We start from the raw sequence: 24687 nt of genomic DNA on the forward strand, positions 1-24687 counted from the left end.
GGGCATTAGGATTGGGATTGTGGTTTCTTGCCATTGTTGAAAAGAACCCATAGCATCATCAATGGTGGCCGATTTGATGGCCATTCCTGCAATATGTTAACAAGTAACATACCAAGCCAAGCTCCGGTACTTAGGGGTGTAGTCACATCAAATCTTGAATATGAATGCCATACCCACTGTAGAGATAGAGGTCACAACAACTTGAGGGCATGTTTGTGCCATTACTGGCATTACAGGGCCCGCAATACTTTTCCCCAAATCACTATATCATTACTCAGTGGTCTTTAGTAGCATTCAATGAGGATGAATATGTTGGCTTTTTAGATTCCAACTGACAAGAGTTAAAAATGTACTTCTGTGAAACCAGCAGCTTGTTACTTTTTTTGTCTGTATCTCCCACTGAGTATCTTGTGTTCAAGGCCATGTACAAAACATACTTGCCCTATTGGCCTCAGGGCTAGTTTCAATTCAACAATTCCTGATTTTGGAAACAATGCGGAGAGTCCTGACAGCTTCCCCTTTCTGCAACTGCAAATACATTGTCCTGTCGTTTGCATGAGAACAATATAAATGAAGATCTAAACACAGAGCAGCCAGCAGGTACGTCTGATAAATCCTAAAAGCCTTGTGTGCATCTTGCAACTGACACAGCAATGCTCCTGATCTTATCTAGGCTGATACCTTCACCTGGGATCAGAAACTTAGGCTGGGATACAAAGGGGGATGTGAAAGAGAAACTCTGTAGGGTTCTATGACATGAAGGTGGGAGTTCTCTGGTTTGCTGCATGGGGATCCTTCCTGTAGCTGCTCCTCTTGTACACACTGCAATAGATCTCTTTAATCATACACATGGTTGTAATAAAGAAGAGGGCACTTGAGACACTTATCTTCAACAGGAATGGAGCGCAGTGTAGTGTAAGTAGCTTTCATCTGCACATTTCTTATTCTCTTTCATATTCTTTCTATGCACATGTTCTATTTAGAGTATATTTGAACTTAAGCTCCTGTTTTGTTCTGTCATCTTCCTGTAAAGCCTTTAAAGTAAACTAAATCTGTATATACAGTATAGAGGTAGCGAATGTATGTGAGACGTGGTGCGGTTGGGCTCTCTCAATGCAGCAGAGTTTGTGCTCCAATTGCGCCAGTCGCTGCGCCTATGCTCCACTATTTACCTACGTTGGCCCTTTTGATTTAAAAGGTCACCGTTGTGGTTAGAGGTAAGCGTGTGTATCTGTGATTACATGTGTTTTGCTTGTGCAACTAGAAGGTCAATGTACAAGAAAAGGTACATCATAAAATCATTCACTTCCTTATAAATGTCATGACAACTTTCTTCATGTGAGTACTATAAATCCATCCTGTCTGCAAGTCATGGTGTATACTTACTACAGGCACAGTATTATTTCTGGTTCTGTGCTACTGAGCAGGTACACCTGTGCAGGTTGTTTGTCACATACAGCGTCGGACTGGGGCATGAAGGGCCCACCAGGGAAATGCAGTGGTAAGGGCCCCTTGACAAATATATATAGTAAATACTGCTAGTGCATGCATGACAATGTACAGCAATGCACTGTAGAAAATATACCATAGTCCTGCACAGTATAATGTAACATATGTATAATATATAATGTAAGTGCACAATCTGGAACCTGATTTCTTGAGGTAGGGGTGGGCCCTGTACAGAGGGGCCCGCCGGGGGTTTCCCCTGTGTCCCTGTGGGTTGGTCCGACTCTGGTCACATACATATGGTACAACTTGATACTTCAGCTTTATATGGCCGGCGAGCATGACCATAGCACGATCTGTTTAGATAACATAATGCAGGGTTTTCAGATTGCTGTAAAACACCCTGAAGCCTCCGAAACCTGAATAAGTCCTAAATTATTATATTACGATGTAGCTATTAATATCTCACAGCAGAGTCATAACTAGGTTGTAATTAGTGTCCGGGGTAACAGAGAACTCCCGCCTCCTGGCAGTAACCACTAAGGGTGGGGCCAACTCACTGAGGGGTCGTGTCTTCCATACTGAGTGGTGTAGCCACCAGGGCAGTACTGAGACTCAGCACTAACTAATCACAGTGTACCGGCATGGACTCAGAGCAGGCAGGTTGTCAGAAGACACAATACAGGAGGAGTGGCTCAAACAGCTTTTGCGTTCCTACACTAAAGGCTCTATTAATTAAACAACGACAATTTAACTATATGTGGCAAAAATGGGTGTTTTTGCTGATAGATAGGACATCAAGGTGATATAACCCCATCTACCAAGGAGTTATCCCAGGATGGTGATAACACCAGACAATTAAAAAAAAATTCAGTTGGAGACACAGACCTGATGATCTGTACTGAGTGAGGAGCGCCTGGATTACTGCCCGCCTCACAGAAAATAGTATGAGAGGTTTCTTTGTGCTGTTGATCAGTATGGGAAAATAGGGATACTTGAACCTGCCATGAATAAATCATACAAATTCCAGCTAACCCTAAAAGTTAGGGGCTGCTGTATAGTACTATATACCAGTGATTCCCAAACTCGTTCCTCAAGGCACCATAACAGTCCAGGTTTTAAGGATATTTATTTATGCTAAGTACATAGGATATAAATGTGGTACTAATTAAGTCACCTGTGCTTAAACATGGACAACCTTAAAACCTGGACTGTTAGGGCGCTTTGAGGATTGAGTTTGGGAACCACTGATATATATACTCTTTGTCCGCTTAATGCCCAATCCAGTTATCCATACGTTAGTTAGTGCATTATGTCTTTGAAGTTAATTGGGGAACAGACAGTGCTCAACATACTGTATGTAACTTTAACCATTCATAAATCAAACATTTCTGGACTTCTTGCATGCTTACTTTGTGTGTGGGGATTTATGTTTTTCACTGATAATTTTTCCTCTTTCTGACCTTGTTATCACATGCCATTTAATAGTAGTTGAGCTTGTTGTTTTGGGTAAGTACGGTTGTAGTAGCAAGCCACAGATAATGTCAATTACAGTGTTTTGCTCGACCTTTGCTTCTAAAAGATAACGTGCATAGAATGTTTTAGAGTTGGGAAAATAATGTTTCCACTGAAGAGGAAGCTGTGTTTGGAAACAAAACTGCTTATTTGTGATATTGAAGTGAATCTCAAAAATAAGGAAGTTCACATATACATCTGTACTAGAAATACGGTGTATCTCTCTCTCCCTCTCTTTCTCTCTCTCTCTCTCTCTCTCTCTCTGTCTCTCTCCAAATTTAAATGTAACTAACTTTCTCAAAACACAGCTGGAGCCGATACAGTTCTTCTCATAGTCCATGTCAAAAACCAGGTTGGTGTAAGACAAGTGCCAATTACCAACCACAAGCTAATCCCCACTGTATGCTGCCATTTTACGTCATTGATTTGGCAGCGTTTGCCAGCGCTGCGTCTAAAATAAGGAAGGTTGGTCTTACACCCACTTAAGTTTAAATAGCATGTAAACAGCAGTGGCTAGCGGTCAGGGGAGGCTGGGCCTCAAATGTCATACTCCAGTTTTCTCCAGATGTTTCAGTATAAAAATGATTAAAATCATACAAAGAATCTATTGGCTGCCCGGCGCGGCTGTGAATGCTGGGATGCGGTTCCTTCATCCCAGCATTCACAGTGGCAGCGGGCAGCCAGTACGGAAGGAGAGGGTACAGCTGCAGCGCGCCTCTACCAATTACATAGCGCTGCTGCAGCTCCAGTCACCCTCCCTCCTCCTCCTCCCTGCCTGCACCGAGGGATCTGCCAGCACGAGGAGCCTGACTGCCAGCGGGGAGAGATGGTAAGTATCTCTCTCTCTCTCTATTTCTCTATCTATTCTGTCTGCCATAATGTGTAAAAAGGGGGACGCTGTCTGCCGTAATGTTTAAAAAGGGGGATGCTGTCTGCCATACTGTGTAAAAAGGGGGACGCTGTCTGCCGTAATGTGTAAAAAGGGGGACGCTGTCTGCCATAATGTGTAAAAAGGGGACGCTGTCTGTTGTAATGTGTAAGGGGACGCTGTCTGCCATAATGTGTAAAAAGGGGACGCTGTCTGCCGTAATATGTAAAAAGGGGACGCTGTCTGCCGTAATGTGTAAAAAAGGGGACGCTGTCTGCCTTAATGTGTAAAAAGGGGGACGATGTTTGCCGTAATGTGTAAAAAGGGGACTCTGTCTGCCGTAATGTGTAAAAAGGGGGACGCTGTCTGCCGTAATGTGTAAGAAGGCGACTCTGTCTGCCATAATGTGTAAAAAGGGGACGCTGTCTGCCATAATGTGTAAAAAGGGGGACGCTGTCTACCGTAATGTGTAAAAAGGGGGACGCTGTCTACCGTAATGTGTAAAAGGGGGACGCTGTCTGCCGTAATGTGTAAAAAGGGGGAACATCTTCCATAATGTGTAAAAGGGGCTCTACCTGGTGTAGTGGCGCAACTGTGTGCGTAATTTGAATAATGGAGACTACTGTGCACCGTAGTATGAATTGGTATTATTTTGTGTCCACGCCCCTTCCCCATGAAGCCACGCCCTATCTTGCATGGGGGGGCCGCCAATGCCATTTCTTGCACACAGCGCTAAAATGCCTAGTTACGGCACTGGTAGGAGGCTATATCTATCCAACAAGCACTGTTGTACATCAAAAAGTTACACGTGATTTTCAGTCTCTTTGAGAAACATTTGTTTGTGGGATATTTTATTGCCAGTTGAGGGATTATTTCATTTGCTCATTGTTAGCTTTTTGGAACAAAGTTGAAGTTGATGTGTATTGAATGTTTGTACCTCTCAAACTGCTGATTTATTGGTCTGATTTGTTATCTTAAACTGATTTAAAAGCAATGCAGATTGCCTTTTCAATTGATCCATTCAATGATCAAAGGTTGTGCAAGTTGAGTGGGCAGCAGCTCGAGAAGTGGCTGTGACTGTGAATTATTACAATATACAGTTAATGTTAGATGTCTGAGATTATCTGACCGTTTAAGGATGTATTTACAAGGACACTATTTTTAAATATGACTTATTTCAAGGAGAATATAAATATTACAAAGTTGGTTTGTTCTAAAGGCAGTCCCATCACCTGCTGCAGACAAGTGTAATGACAGCTTGATTCAATAAGCATGGCTGCTAGATGCATGTTGTTATAGTAGACATACAGACGTGGTGAGTACTGAGTAGGGATCCGGTCAGGATCCCAATGGGATCCCGGTTGTCAAATTATCCGGCTGGAACCCCAAATGGGATCACAATCCCGGCGCCAGCATACAGACACCCAAGTCATACTTGCCTACGCTCCCTCATTCTGCAGGAGACTCCCTGAAATAGCAGCAATCTCCCTGACTCCCCAGCAATCTCCCTGATTGCACCTTTATGCAGCTGTTACATTCTTGGGAGGGGGGGAAATAAATCACAGATACATTCATTCAAATGGGAACATCAATGCCATTTCCCTGCATTGGTTATAAGACACAATGGGGGTCATTCCGAGTTGATCGCTCGCTAGCAGTTTTTAGCAGCCGTGCAAACGCTAAGCCGCCGCCCTCTGGGAGTGTATCTTAGCTTAGCAGAAGTACACACGAATGCATCGCAGAACAGCTACAAAAAAATATTGTGCAGTTTCTGAGTAGCTCCAGACCTACTCAGCGCTTTCGATCATTTCAGACTATTCAGTTCCGGATTTGCCATCACAAACACGCCCTGCGTTCGCCCAGCCATGCCTGCGTTTTTCCTGGCACGCCTGCGTTTTTTCGAACACACCCTGAAAACGGTCAGTTGACACCCAGAAACGCCCACTTCATGTCAATCACTCTGCGGCGGCCATTGAGACTGAAATGCTTCGCTAGACCTTGTGTGGAACTACATCAGCCGCTGTGAAAGTACGTCGCGAGTGCGCACTGTGCCGCATACGCATGCGCAGAAATGCCTTTTTTTGCATCATCGCTGCGCAGCGAACATTTTCAGCTAGCGATCAACTCTGAATTACCCCCAGTGATCCCTATGGCCACATGCATTTTAAATAAAGTTTCTCATGGCCACTTACAGTATATGAAACCTCTTGTAAAATACAATAAACAAACAAATTCTGCAAAATATAAGAGTCTTTTCTTCAACAAGTAGATCTTACTAACTTTGGGGCTCATTTACATTTGGATGTAAGTAATTTTCATGACAGGCCTCCCAGATGTAGCAGTACACGTTCACGCTGATAGGTGTTACTTTCATAATCTCCCTGAAATGCTTTTTCAAAAGTAGGCAAGTATGACCCAAGTTCACAAATGTCCCACTGCCGGACCTCAGGAGAGGTAATCTACGAGGAGGGTGGGGTGGGGGTGGGTTTATGGTTAAGGTGTGGGGCGGGTGGGGTGGGAGGCTTAGATTTAGACTGAGGGAGGGGGGTTAGGTACCCATGGGGTAGGTTAGGGTTAGGCTGCAAGAGGTGGATGGTTACGTTTAGGCTGCGGGAAGGGGTTAAGGTTAGGCACCGCTGGGGAGGGTTAGGATTATGCTAAGGGGGGGGGTTAGGTTTAGACTATGGGAAGGGATGGTTAAGGTTTCGGGGGCCATTGGGAAAGGTAAGTATACTTACCTTCCCCTTGTCGGGATTCACACTGTCAGGATGCCGCGGTAGGTATTCTGACAGCAGGCATTTCAAACCCTAGGGATGCATGTTTGGTTTATTTCCTGTATGCCATTTCAGTAAAGCACATGGACACTGGTCATTCTGTACGGTAAACGTTACGCAATATATCTGCATCTTTATATTCATTTATATGACTTCACATGGACAAAAGTTTTATTTCCCTCAAGAACAACTACATAAAGGGGGTCATTCCGAGTTGTTCGCTCGTTGCTGATTTTCGCTATATTGCGAATAGTCGCTTACTGCGCATGCACAAGGTTCGCAGAGCGCATGCACTTAGTTATTTTACACAAAAGTTAGGTATTTTACTCACGGCATAACGAAGCTTTTTCATCGCTGTGCTGATCGTAGTGTGATTGACAGGAAGTGGGTGTTTCTGGGCGGAAACTGGCCGTTTTATGGGAATGTGCGGAAAAACGCAGGCGTTCGAGTTGCAAAACGCAGGAGTGGCTGGAGAAATGGGGGGAGTGGTTGGGCAAACGCAGGGCGTGTTTGTGACATCAAACCAGGAACGAAAAGGACTGAGCTGGTCGCAATGGCTGAGTAAGTCTGGAGCTACTCAGAAACTGCTAAGAAATTTCTATTCGCAATTCTGCTAATCTTTCGTTCGCAATTCTGCTAAGCTAAGATACACTCCCAGAGGGCGGCGGCTTAGCGTGTGCAATGCTGCTAAAAGCAGCTAGCGAGCGAACAACTCGGAATCACCCCCAAAATGTAGTAAGTTTATTTTCAGTATAATTTTCTTTAAATGTTAATATTGCGAGACAGGCAGTATGTGACCTTTTATCAGTGTGACATGAGCTGTCTAGAATGAAGAGAAAAATCCAGTAGCGCTAACTACTGATCACTTCAATGGTTAATGTTTAGTCCGCAATTTTAGTAGCTGCAAAAAATACCAGACAGTGTTCCAGTGTTCTGGTGTGTGGAAGGTTAAAGTTTTTACCATTTTATATACATGTATAAAATGTTTTTTTTGTATATTTTTTAAATAAATTGAATATTATACAGCTCACACCGTCTATACTTTTAAAATCTTCTGCAGTACTAAAGCGCTGCTTTTTCACCTTATTTAACCTGACATGATCTTTCTGACTGGCCTACCATTATAAAGTCATTGTTATCAGGTGTCAAAGTCAGAAAAATGTCTCAATGCACGTTGCCATATTTGCACCGCACACTGGTCCGCGCTGCGCGTGCATGCGCTCTCCCGTGGATTCGCATACCCGCAATAACGTGCACTCGCAGGCGCGGTATGCGTATTTACGGTAGAGTTTATGTAGTCGCAGCGTGCGACTCATTCGTTACAAATGTTCACAATTAATGTAGTTTATAGATCATGGTCCCTTTGATAGATTCTGAAAGTTTGGTTAAAATACAATGTCCCAGAGCTGAGGAATCCCTCTTTATATCGTACGAAGGGTCTAACAGGAATCATACAGTAGTGTTTGGTACCCATCGGAAGAGTATTTAATTAGCAATATTCCGGTGTTGGTTTGGAGCGTATTAATTGCTCGTGCGAATAGTTATGGACATAAGAAGTTTATGTCCATTTCTATTATTTACACATACTCAGGTATGCGGCGGGAAACCCAGTTTCCCACCCACCTGAGCTGTTGGAAATCGTCACAGCCCACCTGTATGAATCACCCTATGACCTTTTGTTATGATACAGGGCCGAATTCCTTCGGCCAATGGACAATGGGATTGTAGGACCAGGAGATTGCATTGTGTGTGGGGCATAAATAGGCAGGCCGACCACATCCAGCTCTCACTCTCTCATCAACGGTTATCTGCTGATAGCCGGGAGCTGGATATCGAGGCGCAGGCGATCATACCCTTTGTGCGTAAGTTTCTCTCCGTTATCATTGTCTTTCTGTGAGCCAATTTCTCTCATCTCATCTCTCTCTCTCTCTCTCTCTCTCTCTCTCTCTGTTCTGTTCTCTCATATCTCCCCTAGACTTAGATAGTATTGTATTGTATTAGATAGTATTGTATTGTATTGCATTTAGGTCAGTGTAGTATTGTCTTTTTGTATTTATTGTTTAGTTCTGTGGTTAGGAAGTCTCTGTTATATTGTAGTGTATCATTTGTACTGTTATCCCCTTTTACAAGTATATTAGAGATAATACAGTTAATAGGCTTTGGAACCTAAACCAGCATCTGTGTATTTCCTATAGTGTTAAGTGTTCACTTGAGCGTCGGTGACGCTCAAGCAGCTTTGTAGTTAGTCAGGTTACACAAGGTTGCACTTACACCCTGTACTCACATTAAGGTATTCAGTGTATTTCATTGGTATAAGGTTTTATCATAAAGGTATAGTGTTGTGAGCGTCTGCATCGCTGGTGACCTCCTCGTGGTCTCGAGCGTAAGCTACGCCATAGCGAATCATTACCCTAGACATAACCAATAACGTGTCCTGTGATCGCTGGGCCGTGAGCGAACGTGACGCTTGAGCGTCTCGCCTACGGCTGAGCGATCGTTACGCAACTAGCGTACCATTACGGTACTTCTTAAGTAAACAGCGTACAGTGTTCTTAGCTTCATAAAGGGTTGTTATACGACAAAGGAATTTAGCATTGTCAATTGGGGACTCGTCCTATCCTTCTCATATCTGCACTAGGTAGATCAGCAGACATTATCCCTCCAGCAAAGGGTGGGAGGTTGTCTCACAGTGCTGACGGGATAAGCGTCTGCTTCGCTTAGATAAAGAATGCTGAAGGAATCCGGGAACCGGAAGTAAGAACAAAACGCTTGTGTCTTTTAAAACTGTTTTATTTCTCTTCTGTCTTGCGTATACACGCACGCATACATATATCTGCATTTCTGTTTCATTTTTCGTATATCACTATTCCTGTTTGCCAATTTTATAGTTGATAGAAAGTGCTAAAAGAGATTTGCTGTTATTTCATAGTAGAGGTGATAGTTAAAGTATAGAACAAACACACGGTTTGTCTGAGATACAAGGCAGTCAGTGTGGATTGCGGTAGATGATCAGGGATCATTTACATTGATAAAAATATATTGTGTTACGGTGGATCCTTTGCATTGCGTACACGTGTCGCTAACAAAGACTAGCGTACGCAATCCAAAAGGCAGACGCACGCAGCGTTCATTACGCAACGTAGCGTCCGGTTACGCCCACGTAGCTCAAGTTGTGATAAAGTGAAGTAACGCAAAGGCGATAATTAACGCACAGCGGTAGATAACGCGAAGCGGTAAATAACGCAAATCTATTTTTGGAAAATCTGAAATTTAGTTTAACAGATCCTGCTCCTAATTGGTAACACTTTTGGCCTAAAGACAATTTCTGCGCAGAAATAGATATAGAAACAAAAGTGTACATGTGTTGAGTGAGTGTGTTTTGTATACAAAAGTTTATATAACTTTAAGGTGGAACCAAAAGGAAAGCCGGGTACTCGTCAAGGGACATACGTGTAAGTGACATATACGGTGGCTAGGGAGGCATCCCTGGTTAAATAATATTTGAGCATTAGAGTATAGCGGACCATAAGGTAACAAGACCAGGAGGTCATAAGGTAACAAGACCAGGAGGTCATAAGGTAACAAGACCAGGAGGTCATAAGGTAACAAGGTCCGCTATAAAAGTCCAGTGGCACAACGCCTGGGGTGTTGGTGCAGAACCCATATAGGCCATACAAGCTCTGGCTGAAGGAATCGCAGCCGGAAACATAGATTCCATTGATCTTTCAGTACATGACAAGTAGTGCTCGTGTACTGAACGATTGGACCACACGTAATTGTGTGCAGTAGTTAGTAATCTGACCTAATACCATTAGAGTAAAGTGGTCACAAACGCTATCTGTACATTCTGACGTGATTTGTGTAATTTTTTATTTTTGGAAGGGAAGTTCGCTGGTCACTCAGGAACTATCTAACAACCCCAACTTTACTGGAAAGAGTAAGTGTCCTGCGGGTAACCCTCATATGTTCCAGTAAATAAAGGTTCACAGGGGCCCTAGGTTGGGTACAGCAGCTCTGGTTACAGTGATTGCAGTACTGGTCAACGTGGGCGAGAAGTAAGTGGGGTACTTGATAAACCACCACCGCCGGCCTGCCCAAGGACATCTTGGTTTGTTTGTAAGGGTTCGCTGAAAGCCTTGATATTCAAGGAGGAATAAGCAACGCCTGCAGATTATGGGGGCCATTTGTTCAGGTAGGGGGCGATCAACCCTGGTTCAGGTTGATTCTGTGAACCGACCAGTTGGGTCGGCACGATATGTAATGTGTGAAAAATATGGAATTCACACCGAATCTTTATGTGATGAATGGGAGAGAATGACTGTACAAGACAGGGACAAATTCCCAAGAATAGGTAGCTTCAGTCCAGAAGTGTTACAAAATTTAAGGAGGAGGATATGTCTCGTAAAATCAGCAAAGAGACGAATTCAGCATCATGATTATTTACAGTTATGGCACCAGGAAGGTGAGATACAGAGAGGTTTGGCTCTGGCGGCAGGATCTGGGGCAGTCAGGAAGTTGATTGCCACAGCTCCTCCTCCACCATACATTGCAGGAGAGAAGTTGATTGCGGAGAGAAATGCACTGGGTTGTAAAACACAAACTCTTAGTAACACTGTAAATGTTAATGATGTTAACCAAATAACTCATGCAAGTATTAACCCGTGCAAGATGTACCCTGTTTTGAACCTTCCTCAGGAGTGTGATCAAGAAGACGATTCAGCAACAATTTCAGCTCTCTCTCTTGCAGCCACCATAGCAGAGACCACAGTAGGCACAGCGACACCCACGAGATTAGTGAAAGCCCCTAGCGGAGGGATAGGTGAGGTCGTGTCAACGGGTAAGTACGGCACCATGCACTACACTGAAACAATTGTACCACAACAAGCTGTAGAATCTACACAGGAAGAGGCTGTTAGAATTGCTCTTGTAAGGGTAATAGCAGTTCCCAATGGAAAAACAGATGTGTCTGGAGCCACTCCCATAAGGAACATTGCCATGTACACTCCATTTTCCAGAATGGAATTAAGAACAATAGTGTCCGAATTTCCTGACCCCAGAAAGGATTTAGTTGCTAGCCAAAAATACATCAGGGATCTAGGTAACACTGTAGAACCCAACAACAAGGATTGGCAGATACTGCTAAGAGCTTGTTTACCTTCCAATGTTGACGCAACTCAATTTTTAGCTGACTGTGCATTGGATAAAGATGTACCGCTTACAGACGTGTACAACAAGGATAATGTAAAAAGGATAAATTTACAGCTAAAGGAGTATTTCCCAGCCGTTGTTAAATGGAATAAAATATTTTCCATTAAGCAAAAGGAGTCCGAAACGGCAACAGAATATTTTCACCGGGCACTATTAGAAATGGCAAAGTACACTGGTATAGAAGACATTAAGACCAACCCAAACCATCGGGAAGTAGCAGTATCTGTACTGATGGATGGTTTAAAGGAAACATTAAAGACTAGGGTTCAGACCACGCAACCGTGCTGGCGAGGTATGTCAGTGTCCGGCTTGAGAGAGGCTGCTATTGATCACGACAGAAACATCACTAGGCACAGGGAATCGCAAAGTGATAAGTTGATGTCCGTAAGTATACAGGCGCTGACCACAAGGCAGCCTGCGTATGTACCACCGAATCCTGTGGGTAAGGCAAGTGTAATAACATGTTTTTCTTGTAACAGACCGGGACACTTTGCACGAGAATGTAGAACAAAGAATGTACAAAGATCTTTTCAACCCCCTAGACAACAACACAACACACGACATTGGGAGCAGGGTCCACAGAGGCGGAGTTTTGAGCCACATACAGGGGAAACAAAAAGATATCCCCCGAACAGAGATTGGCATGCCTCTGGTAGTTCCCAGCTAACTCCCTCACAAGTAGTTGCTGCCAGCGGGATTCAGGGAGGTCAGCATACCCAATAGGGGTGTGGCCATACCTGTAATCTGCAGCCAGTTAAGTTGATTGCTAGTCTTGGAAGCGAACCAGAAATTGCAATCAATGTAGCTGGTAAAACTTTAAACTTTCTTGTAGACACAGGGGCGGCCAAGTCAGTGATAAATTCGACAGTGGGCATGAGAACCACTGGTAGGACAATTCCAGCCATGGGAGTAACAGGAGTAGTCCAGCACTACCCTGTTAGCAAACCAGCCGAGATTACAATAGGGCCTTTGCATACCAAGCATTCCTTTTTGCTGGCTGCATCGGCACCAACCAATCTCCTGGGAAGAGACTTACTATGTAAAATGGGTTGCGTCATTTATTGTACTCCTGAAGGTGTATTCTTGGACATCCCTGAGAATCACGCTCAGGAAGTACGAGACATGCTAGACTCCCCATCAAAATTAATGTCACATTCCATTATGACAAATAGGAATCCATCCCAAGTAGAAGAGATGATATCTCAGATACCAGAGTCACTTTGGACAAAAGATGGACAGGACACTGGATTAATGGCAAACGTAGCTCCAGTAGTTGTGCAAGTAAAAGATGGTAGGATAGCTCCAAAAATCCCACAGTATCCTCTGAAGCCAGAGGTGGAGCTAGGAGTTTTTCCCGTAATAGAGCGCTTGCTACAACAGGGCATTCTAGTAAGAACGTCCAGCACAGCAAATAGTCCCATCTTCCCTGTTAAAAAGAGTGGGGGGAGGGGTTACAGGCTAGTGCAGGATCTAAGGGGGATTAACAAAATAGTTGAGAGTCAGTTCCCCGTAGTGCCTAATCCAGCTGTCATCCTAATGCAAATTCCTCCCACTGCCAAATTTTTCACTGTTATTGACCTCTGCTCCGCTTTCTTTTTGGTACCTCTGCACCCTGACAGCCAATATTTGTTTGCATTCACATACAGAGGAGTCCAATACACGTGGACTCGGTTACCCCAAGGTTTCATAGATAGTCCAAGTATATTTTCTCAGGCTTTGCATGATTGTTTACAGTCTTTCCAACCAGACAGTGGATCAGTATTGATACAGTATGTGGACGATTTATTACTGTGTTCAGATTCACTGGAAGCATCTCTGAAGGATACGAAACAGCTCCTGTTTCATCTTTCAGACACAGGTCACAAGGTTTCCAAAGACAAGTTGCAATTATGCCAAGCTAAGGTAAAATATTTGGGACACTGTCTAACACAAGGACTGAGACACCTGACCGCTGATAGAATCCAAGCCATTAGAGACATGACACTGCCACAAACCCAGCAACAGATCAGGACGTTTTTAGGAATGTGTGGGTATTGCCGTAATTGGATCCCAGGGTTTTCCATATTGGCGCTACCTTTGCAGGAAATGGTCTCTTCAAACAAACCTGATCGGATTTCGCATACAGACGAATCTGAAACAGCATTTGAGAGACTCAAACAGTGCCTAACGCAGGCACCAGCACTAGGTATGCCAGACTATGGGAAACCCTTTGAACTATACGGAACAGAAAGTGCTGGGTGCGCAGCAGGTGTACTAACACAAAAACACGGTGACGCCAGCAGGCCAATTGCATACTACAGCGCCCAGCTAGACACGGTAGCGCGATCCCTCCCCACATGCTTGCGTAGCGTTGCGGCGATAGCATTGCTAGTGACGAAAAGCGAAGATGTCGTGCTAGGCCACAACCTAACAATCCATACACCGCATGCGGTATCTGCCTTATTGAATTCTGCCCAAACCAGACACGTCTCATCAGCAAGGTTTACAAGATGGGAATTGGCATTAATGGCCCCCGTAAACATCACCATAAGGAGATGCAGCGCATTAAATCCTGCAACATTTCTCCCAGGTGTGCCTGGTCAGACACAAAGGGTGGAAGGTGAGAGTGATGGGGAAGGAGGATTTAATGCAAAGGAAGATACACATGATTGTATGGAATATTTGACCCAAAATTTTACCGCAAGGCCTGACATCAGTGACAATCCACTGGAAGATGCAGAACTCACGTTCTACACGGACGGTAGTTGTCACAGACAGTCAGACTCGGGAGACTTGTGTACTGGATACGCAGTCGTAGATGACCAAGACACCATAGAAGCGGAACCGCTAGGCCCACCTCACTCAGCCCAGGTTGCTGAACTGGTCGCCCTAACCAGAGCATGTGAATTGGCTAAGGGTAAGTCAGCCAATATCTACACCGATTCCAGATACGCGTTCGGGGTAGTCCATGATTTCAGGGCCCTATGGCGGCTCAGAAATTTCATGACGGCGGCTGGTACACCGATAGCGCATGCAGCTCATATAAAAAGGCTTCTAACAGCGATACAGGAACCCGACAGAGTGGCTGTTATCAAATGTAAAGCACATACATATAGCCAAGACCCAGTATCCCTTGGTAACAGCCGAGCAGACGAAGCCGCAAAGCTTGCAGCTGCTACCCCCATACAGACAGACACCACACAACTGATGGTATTTAATACCATCAACACACAAAAGTTGTGTGAGATGCAGAATTTGTGTTCCACAAAGGAAAGAGCAGTCTGGAAGGCAAAGGGATATGGCCAGGAGTCCTCAGGGCTCTGGACGGATGGACATGGTAAACCAGTGGCCCCCAGGGCATACCTTCCATGTCTGGCTGAAGCAGCTCACGGGCTGACTCATCTAGGCAAGGAGGGGATGTGCAAATTGGTAAGAGCATACTGGTGCGCCCCAGGATTCTCCTCTCATGCGGGTAAAAGAGCAATGTCATGCCTTACCTGTCTGAGAAAGAATATTGGGAAAGCAATACCTACAGAACCATCCCATGTCCCACCTGCCGGCGGCCCTTTCCAAGTAATACAAATTGACTTCATTCAATTGCCCCCATGTCGAAATTTGAAATATGTACTTGTTTGTATAGATGTTTTCTCGAATTGGGTCGAGGCTTTTCCAGCAGCTACAAATACCGCTATGTTTACAGCTAAGAAAATTGTGCAGGAATTTGTATGTAGATATGGTATCCCTAGAATAATCGAAAGTGATAGGGGTACCCATTTTACAGGTGATGTCTTTCAAGGAATGTGTAAGTTGATGGGTATTGATAGCAAGCTGCACACTCCGTACCGTCCACAGGCGAGTGCGAAGGTCGAAAGAGTGAACAGCACTATTAAAAATAAATTGAGTAAAGTAATGGCAGAGACAGGATTGACGTGGCCAGAAGCTTTACCCATTGTTTTGTATAGCATCAGAACCACTCCCAGGTCCCCTCTTAATCTGTCCCCTTTTGAAATCTTGTTTGGTCGACAACCGCATGTCATGATTAACCCTCAGGATGATTTGAAATGTAACAATGAAGTAACTGTAAAATACTTGATTAACATGAGTAAACAGTTGAGGAATCAAAATGATAATCTGAAGTTGATGATTCCTGATTTACCAGATAGTAATTGTCATGACATTGAACCTGGGGATTATGTAATGATACGAAATTTTCTACGCTCAGGTTGTCTTATTGATAGATGGGAAGGACCATACCAGGTCTTATTGACTAGCACCACAGCATTGAAGGTTGCTGAGAGAGAGACTTGGGTCCATTCATCCCACTGCAAAAAGGTTGCCGATCCAGAGAAGCCCCGTGATAAGGAACAGACGGTAGAGGTTGTATCACTGGAGTGTCTGTTCCAGGAGGACTGAGGCGGCACCTGAGCCTTGAAGATCGAAAGCAGCTGTCGACTCCCTTCTCCCTTTTATTGTTTTTCTCCACTTCCCAGCCCCTCTCCCTTAAAATTTCTTTTTCCCCCTCCTCATTCTTCTCTATTTCCTCCTCAAAGATGGACTTGCCCCAAGAGACTGTGATCCGGATTTTGATGTTAACCATGATGTTGACCAGAGCAGTCTGTTCCGGCGAGAGTACCATAGAGGTCGAGAGAGGTTCTGGAATGGGTTCCGATTATGATGATGGAGGCGTAGTTTTCCAAGATCAACCGAACCAACAAGCAAAGGCGAGTATCAGAAAACGATCCGATAGAAGAAATTGTGATGGATTGTTAGCTGAAGAAAATTGTATCTGTAGGCTCTGTGATAATCTGGTTGAAGATGGATGCATAAAGAAATGCCAATCTAGTTTTAATATCCATATAGACCGGCATCCATTGAGTGACTATCACTCCTTAGTGGGTAACGTGTTAAACCAAACAGATTGTTGGGTATGCTCTCAAGTACCTCAGGGTCACAGCAAATCAGGGCTAGTACCATTTCCTTTAACGTTAGGGGAGGTACTTGAGCTAAGTGGTGGGAGACCGGTGGACCGGAGGTTTAACATCTCCAGCCCTCCTAGTTTGAAGCTCCACCAATACCATGTGGATAGGTCCCTCTTATGTTTTAACATCTCCAATCCCAGAAAACCGGGAAATTGGGAAGTGTCATGGAGCAACCTTACCATGACCTTTTCACACAGAGCAGATAGAATGCCTACAGATACAGAGCTCGTACGCCACATAGCCAGTAGAGGAAAATCTTTCCGGTATCGATATACCTTAGGAAATAGGATTACTAGAGTTGGAGAGGTATCACCAGGATACTGTGCACATATCGTACAAACCGATACGTGCATTAAGCAGATGGAAGAATTAGGGTCAGGAGATTTCACCTGGAAGGTTTGTAACATGGTCATGTCCTTCTCCGTCCCATATGTTCTCCCCGATGATGCATATTTCATATGCGGGAGAAAGGCGTACAAGTGGCTTGCCCCAAACTCTGAAGGATTGTGTTATATTGGAAAAGTATTGCCTGAAGTGATGACTGTTACACATGACAAAATGAAGGACATACACCGTGGTGCCCAAGCTCCTTATACTCACACTCATTACGAGCACCGAGTTAAAAGACAACTGTCAGAAAGGTTAGAGCATCCGGCCTCTGATCTTATCCATGAATCCACCGGGATTCAGGTTCTGGTAGCGTTAGATTTCACTCGTACCGCTCGAGGAGTGATGAATTATAGATACATTTCCGCACTCGCCAATTTGTTAGATAATATCACTGAAATGTATGATGACACGTTTAGATACACTGGAAGAGAACTTCAAGCTTACAAAACAGAACTGGTACAGCATAGAATGGTTCTTAATTATCTTACAGCAGTAACAGGCGGATATTGTGTTACATTGGCAACACAGTACGGCATAAAGTGTTGCACGTATATCACAAATAGCACCGAGGATCCGGTAGAGGTCATAGACCAAAAGATGGACGATATTCTCCAATTGAAGTGGGAATTTCGTCGAAAACACAATCTCACCCTTGCTGCTGTAGGTAATGAGCTGACTAGTTGGGTGTCATGGTTGAACCCGCGAAATTGGTTCTCCGGTTTAGGAGACTGGGCTCAAGGAGTCATAATGGATGTTGGAAAGTTTCTACTATGTATCTTAGGTGTCGTTATATCGATTGGATTGATATTTAGATGCGGGCAGGCTTTAATGAGGTGCAAACAAAGTAAAAAAGTGATGAGCTTGAGGAGTGAGGAAACTGTAATTAACCTGGATTTGATTTATGACCCAATGATAGAAACCAGAATGTGATGAAAATGCGATTATACGGTCCGTTTCTTTCACCTGTCTTTCTGCTTTTCTCCAAGATACAAAGACCCCCTTGGACGAGGAAGCTGACGAGACGAGATGTATACAGACAACAGACAAGCACCAAAGAAGAAGATTTGACAACTTTAAATATGGACACTTGATGAACTTTGCCATGGATCCCCAGTTTCCCTAGTATCTTTAAACTCACGCTAGCCCAACATTTTTGTAAATCTGATGGCTCAGACAAAGCTATTTGCTCATGCCTAAGGAGCAATACAGCGCAAAGAAGACGACTCTCAACAGATACCGAAAACAACTTCGACGACAGATGTACATTTCCCTGACATAGAATATCATTGCATTTTTCGTAAGTGTTCTTTATCTTCATCTCTACAACCCTCAGGTAACGACACACATAGACGATAGGGAATACAGGCACAGATATCAGCAACCACATACCTCCCCCATTCATGTATCATCAACTAAAATGTGCATCCCCATTTTGTTACAACCACAGCCGAAATGAGCTCGGTAAAGTTTGACAGCCCATCCACAGACCTGTACCACAGGATAAGAAGGAATTCAAATGTATACTTCGCAATACCTCGAAGCTTGATTTACAACACGTACGGCACGATGATACATGACCCCCCAAACATGGATTCATACACACATGCTTCTGCTATCTCACTAGGTCATACCCTCTTCACACCTTCTCCTCTCTTCTCCCCTACCCAACCATGGAAATCAATTAACCCCTGACTTACATTTTTCTCCTTAAATGTTTTGTGGCAGTTATTATTGACTGCCAAAGGGTGGACTGTCAAAGTCAGAAAAATGTCTCAATGCACGTTGCCATATTTGCACCGCACACTGGTCCGCGCTGCGCGTGCATGCGCTCTCCCGTGGATTCGCATACCCGCAATAACGTGCACTCGCAGGCGCGGTATGCGTATTTACGGTAGAGTTTATGTAGTCGCAGCGTGCGACTCATTCGTTACAAATGTTCACAATTAATGTAGTTTATAGATCATGGTCCCTTTGATAGATTCTGAAAGTTTGGTTAAAATACAATGTCCCAGAGCTGAGGAATCCCTCTTTATATCGTACGAAGGGTCTAACAGGAATCATACAGCAGTGTTTGGTACCCATCGGAAGAGTATTTAATTAGCAATATTCCGGTGTTGGTTTGGAGCGTATTAATTGCTCGTGCGAATAGTTATGGACATAAGAAGTTTATGTCCATTTCTATTATTTACACATACTCAGGTATGCGGCGGGAAACCCAGTTTCCCACCCACCTGAGCTGTTGGAAATCGTCACAGCCCACCTGTATGAATCACCCTATGACCTTTTGTTATGATACAGGGCCGAATTCCTTCGGCCAATGGACAATGGGATTGTAGGACCAGGAGATTGCATTGTGTGTGGGGCATAAATAGGCAGGCCGACCACATCCAGCTCTCACTCTCTCATCAACGGTTATCTGCTGATAGCCGGGAGCTGGATATCGAGGCGCAGGCGATCATACCCTTTGTGCGTAAGTTTCTCTCCGTTATCATTGTCTTTCTGTGAGCCAATTTCTCTCATCTCATCTCTCTCTCTCTCTCTCTCTCTCTCTCTCTCTCTGTTCTGTTCTCTCATATCTCCCCTAGACTTAGATAGTATTGTATTGTATTAGATAGTATTGTATTGTATTGCATTTAGGTCAGTGTAGTATTGTCTTTTTGTATTTATTGTTTAGTTCTGTGGTTAGGAAGTCTCTGTTATATTGTAGTGTATCATTTGTACTGTTATCCCCTTTTACAAGTATATTAGAGATAATACAGTTAATAGGCTTTGGAACCTAAACCAGCATCTGTGTATTTCCTATAGTGTTAAGTGTTCACTTGAGCGTCGGTGACGCTCAAGCAGCTTTGTAGTTAGTCAGGTTACACAAGGTTGCACTTACACCCTGTACTCACATTAAGGTATTCAGTGTATTTCATTGGTATAAGGTTTTATCATAAAGGTATAGTGTTGTGAGCGTCTGCATCGCTGGTGACCTCCTCGTGGTCTCGAGCGTAAGCTACGCCATAGCGAATCATTACCCTAGACATAACCAATAACGTGTCCTGTGATCGCTGGGCCGTGAGCGAACGTGACGCTTGAGCGTCTCGCCTACGGCTGAGCGATCGTTACGCAACTAGCGTACCATTACGGTACTTCTTAAGTAAACAGCGTACAGTGTTCTTAGCTTCATAAAGGGTTGTTATACGACAAAGGAATTTAGCATTGTCACAGGATTCCACGGTCCACCTTCTTGCAGTTCCAAAACTGATGCCAGCGTTAATGTTCTAGATCTGCAATTGTAGATTTGAGATTAGAATGTGAGTATACGTCAATATTAGTTACACTATACAGAAATTCCAGGGTTGGGCACAGTAATCACACACCTAAAAGTTAATTTCCAAAGCAAAAAAACTGAAAGCGTTAACAGAGATACGTTTTCATTGCTTTCAAACCTGGCTAAAGTAAAATTAAGCTTATCTTAATTTCTCTAAATTATACTACCATCACTTATTTCATTTTATTCCTACGAGTTGACTAAATTGGCATTTACAGTGCAATGCTGTTTTTGGGATTATTTTCCAGATTAACATATGTGTCAGCTATTTAGCCACACACCTAGAAGTCGATTTAATTACTTCCAAATTAATCCCGTCCAGCGAAATAAGTGAAGATGTATGCCGGATTTACGATAGCTCTAGACTAGAAGATTTGTGCTTGCAGCCCCACAGGGTAGCGTACCAAACTCAGTAGGTCAAGTATGGGCCACGAGGTTGCTGGAGTTTCCACATCATTGGGAAGGGGGGGGGGTGAGAAAATTTAATCTGCCCTCTAGAGTGCCAGGATGTGCAGATTATATTGACTGGCTGAATCTCGCCATTTGTGGCCAGCTTTCAACTGACAAACTGTATTAAGGTTGTAAGTGATTGAGCCTGTTTGTCATGGTGACCTGTATATTTTATTTATTGTCTTGCTGTGGGACAATGATCTGAAGGGTTACCGCCAGTGGCTCCCTCCTCTATGTCCCAGGGGGGTCTGCCGGTCTGAAATGTGCAAATGCGCGGGATCCCACATGTGCACAAATCAACTAGAAGGCTTCTAGGGGCTGCATTGGCTGCAGCCCATAGATGCCAGATATGGCTGCCATAACAGCATGGCTTCCTATTGGTAGTATGTTTTCTGTTAACTGCAGTCTGGACTGGCAGTCCCAAGGGCAGTCCCCTGAGACAGCCTGTATATCATGTGATTAGCAGGAAGAGCTTCCTATGGGAAGCCACTGCCAGGCTGTCACTGGAGTGGTGGCTTTTACTAGAGTGCGGGCTGCCATCCTGCATCCCCTAGGTAAAATCCGCCACTGGCTGCAGTTGCTGCGATACAAGGATAATCACACACAATCTCCATCTAAGGATATTAATAACAGAAAAATAAAATATATATATATATGTTTTTTTCAAGTATTGTTTTCCATTTATAAATATTTTTTGAGTATTTGTTAAAAATATATATTTTTATGCTATTATTATTATTATTATTATTTATGTCTAGATGAATGTCCTTGTATAGAGCTTCAGTTCCGCAATGCATACATGAATCGGCAATCCAGGTCACACGTGCGTATATCGCCAATTCAGCTTAGTATCGCTCAGATGTCTCAGTGATATATTATTGATTAGTAGTGGGCAATGACCAATATTATATCTCCACTTATAATATACTTTGGAATCTAGGTATAGAAGTCACACATTAACAATTATTAGTTATTTCCATAATATCCTCAATGAAAGGACAATTTAGAATTTTTTTATTTATTTTTTATTCCACGAGTTACCTCACTTATTTCCAGTGGATGTGTTATCTTTGAGAAATGCTAAAACAATTTAACAAAAAATAAAATAAAAAAAATACAATCTTGTTCTCACATTATTGGGGTAAATTTACTAAGATTCGTAATTTCCGTAAAAAGGTCAAAGTTCAATCACGAATGACATCGACAGTGTAAAACTGCAACTTTTTGAATTGATTACGATGGATTTACTAAGCTGTCGTATTCGGGTTTTTCTTTTCTTCCGATGTCGATGTCATTCGTTTTTTTTTACCTATTTTTACGGCAGTGATTAGCAAAACACTGCCGTTTTTTTTTACAATCAATCTCGGCCGGATCTGTGTGATCCGTGCTGGGGTTCTTATTTTTTTTTTTTTTTTATTAAACAATGTAAAATCCCCAAAAAAAATGCGTGGGGTCCCCCCTCCTAAGCATAACCAGCCTCGGGCTCTTTGAGCCGATCCTGGTTGCAGAAATATGGGGGGAAAAATGACAGGGGTTCCCCCATATTTAAGCAACCAGCATCGGGCTCTGCGCCTGGTCCTGGTCCCAAAAATACGGGGGACAAAAAGAGTAGGGGTCCCCCGTATTTTTAAAACCAGCACCGGGCTCCACTAGCTGGACAGATAATGCCACAGCCGGGGGTCACTTTTATACAGCGCCCTGCGGCCGTGGCATCAAAAATCCAACTAGTCACCCCTGGCCGGGGTACTCTGGGGGAGTGGGGACCCCTTCAATCAAGGGGTCCCCCCCCCCAGCCACCCAAGGGCCAGGGGTGAAGCCCGAGGCTGTCCCCCCCATCCAATGGGCTGCGGATGGGAGGGCTGATAGCCTTTGTTGTAAAATAAAAGATATTGTTTTTAGTAGCAGTACTACAAGTCCCAGCAAGCCTCCCCCGCATGCTGGTACTTGGAGAACCACAAGTACCAGCATGCGGTGGAAAAACGGGCCCGCTGGTACCTGTAGTACTACCACTAAAAAAATACCCAAAAAAAGACAAGACACACACACCGTGAAAGTAAAGATTTATTACATACATACACACATACATACATACATACTTACCTATGGCCCCACGCAGGTCGGTCCTCTTGTCCAGTAGAATCCAAGGGTACCTGTTGAATAAATTATACTCACGAGATCCAGGGGTCCAGGCTCCTCGGCAAATCCAGGGTTAATCCACGTACTTGTTAAAAATAAAAAAACGGTATCCCGACCACGAACTGAAAGGGGACCCATGTTTGCACATGGGTCACCTTCCCACGAATGCCAGAAACCCACTTTGACTTCTGTCTAAGTGGGTTTCTTCAGCCAATCAGGGAGTGCCACGTTGTAGCACTCTCCAGATCAGCTGTGTGCTCTTGTCCTCACTGACAGGCAGCACACGGCAGTGTTACAATGTAGCGCCTATGCGCTACATTGTAACCAATGATGGGAACTTTCTGCCCTGCGGTTGACCTAAAGTGACGTCACCGCTGAGCAGAAAGTTCCCAGCATTGGTTACAATGTAGCGCATAGGCGCTACATTGTAACACTGCCGTGTGCTGCCTGTCAGTGAGGACAAGAGCACACAGCTGATCAGGAGAGTGCTACAACGTGGCACTCCCTGATTGGCTGAAGAAACCCACTTAGACAGAAGTCAAAGTGGGTTTCTGGCATTCGTGGGAAGGTGACCCATGTGCAAACATGGGTCCCCTTTCAGTTCGTGGTCGGGATACCGTTTTTTTATTTTTAACAAGTACGTGGATTAACCCTGGATTTGCCGAGGAGCCTGGACCCCTGGATCTCGTGAGTATAATTTATTCAACAGGTACCCTTGGATTCTACTGGACAAGAGGACCGACCTGCGTGGGGCCATAGGTAAGTATGTATGTATGTGTGTATGTATGTAATAAATCTTTACTTTCACGGTGTGTGTGTCTTGTCTTTTTTTGGGTATTTTTTTAGTGGTAGTACTACAGGTACCAGCGGGCCCGTTTTTCCGCCGCATGCTGGTACTTGTGGTTCTCCAAGTACCAGCATGCGGGGGAGGCTTGCTGGGACTTGTAGTACTGCTACTAAAAACAATATCTTTTATTTTACAACAAAGGCTATCAGCCCTCCCATCCGCAGCCCATTGGATGGGGGGGGACAGCCTTGGGCTTCACCCCTGGCCCTTGGGTGGCTGGGGGGACGGGACCCCTTGATTGAAGGGGTCCCCACTCCCCCAGGGTACCCCGGCCAGGGGTGACTAGTTGGATTTTTGATGCCACGGCCGCAGGGCGCTGTATAAAAGTGACCCCCCGCTGTGGCATTATCTGTCCAGCTAGTGGAGCCCGGTGCTGGTTTTAAAAATACGGGGGACCCCTACTCTTTTTGTCCCCCGTATTTTTGGGACCAGGACCAGGCGCAGAGCCCGATGCTGGTTGCTTAAATATGGGGGAACCCCTGTCATTTTTTTCCCCATATTTCTGCAACCAGGATCGGCTCAAAGAGCCCGAGGCTGGTTATGCTTAGGAGGGGGGACCCCACGCAATTTTTTTAGCAAAAATAAGCACTTTCACACCCCTTCCCACTGATATACATGCACGGATCTCATGGATCCCTGCATGCATCTCAAATCACGGATAAAAAAAGCAGGTCTGTTTTTTTTTTTAGGACTTTTTTACGAGTTGTAATTTTTCACGGCAGTGTTTTGTGTTTTTTTGCTTTGCACTTCTTAGTAAATGACCGAGATTCATACTTAAA

General features: G+C 44.2%; 1 protein-coding gene across 8 annotated transcripts in view; it reads left to right on the forward strand.

Annotated features, from left to right (window-relative positions):
• Nucleotides 1-24687, forward strand: part of RBM47 (RNA binding motif protein 47) — a 226709-nt gene that overhangs the window by 135859 nt on the left and 66163 nt on the right. The window contains exon 1 of one of the 8 annotated variants that reach the window (XM_063921031.1): nt 470-600. The exons of the other annotated variants lie outside the window; for them this stretch is intronic. The gene's annotated coding sequence lies outside the window, so the exon portion shown is untranslated. Of the gene's footprint in view, nt 1-469; nt 601-24687 lie in introns of those variants that run through there. 8 annotated transcript variants of the gene reach the window in all.

This window comes from Pseudophryne corroboree, chromosome 1 (genome assembly GCF_028390025.1).
Source record: "Pseudophryne corroboree isolate aPseCor3 chromosome 1, aPseCor3.hap2, whole genome shotgun sequence".
Classification (NCBI taxonomy): domain Eukaryota; kingdom Metazoa; phylum Chordata; class Amphibia; order Anura; family Myobatrachidae; genus Pseudophryne; species Pseudophryne corroboree.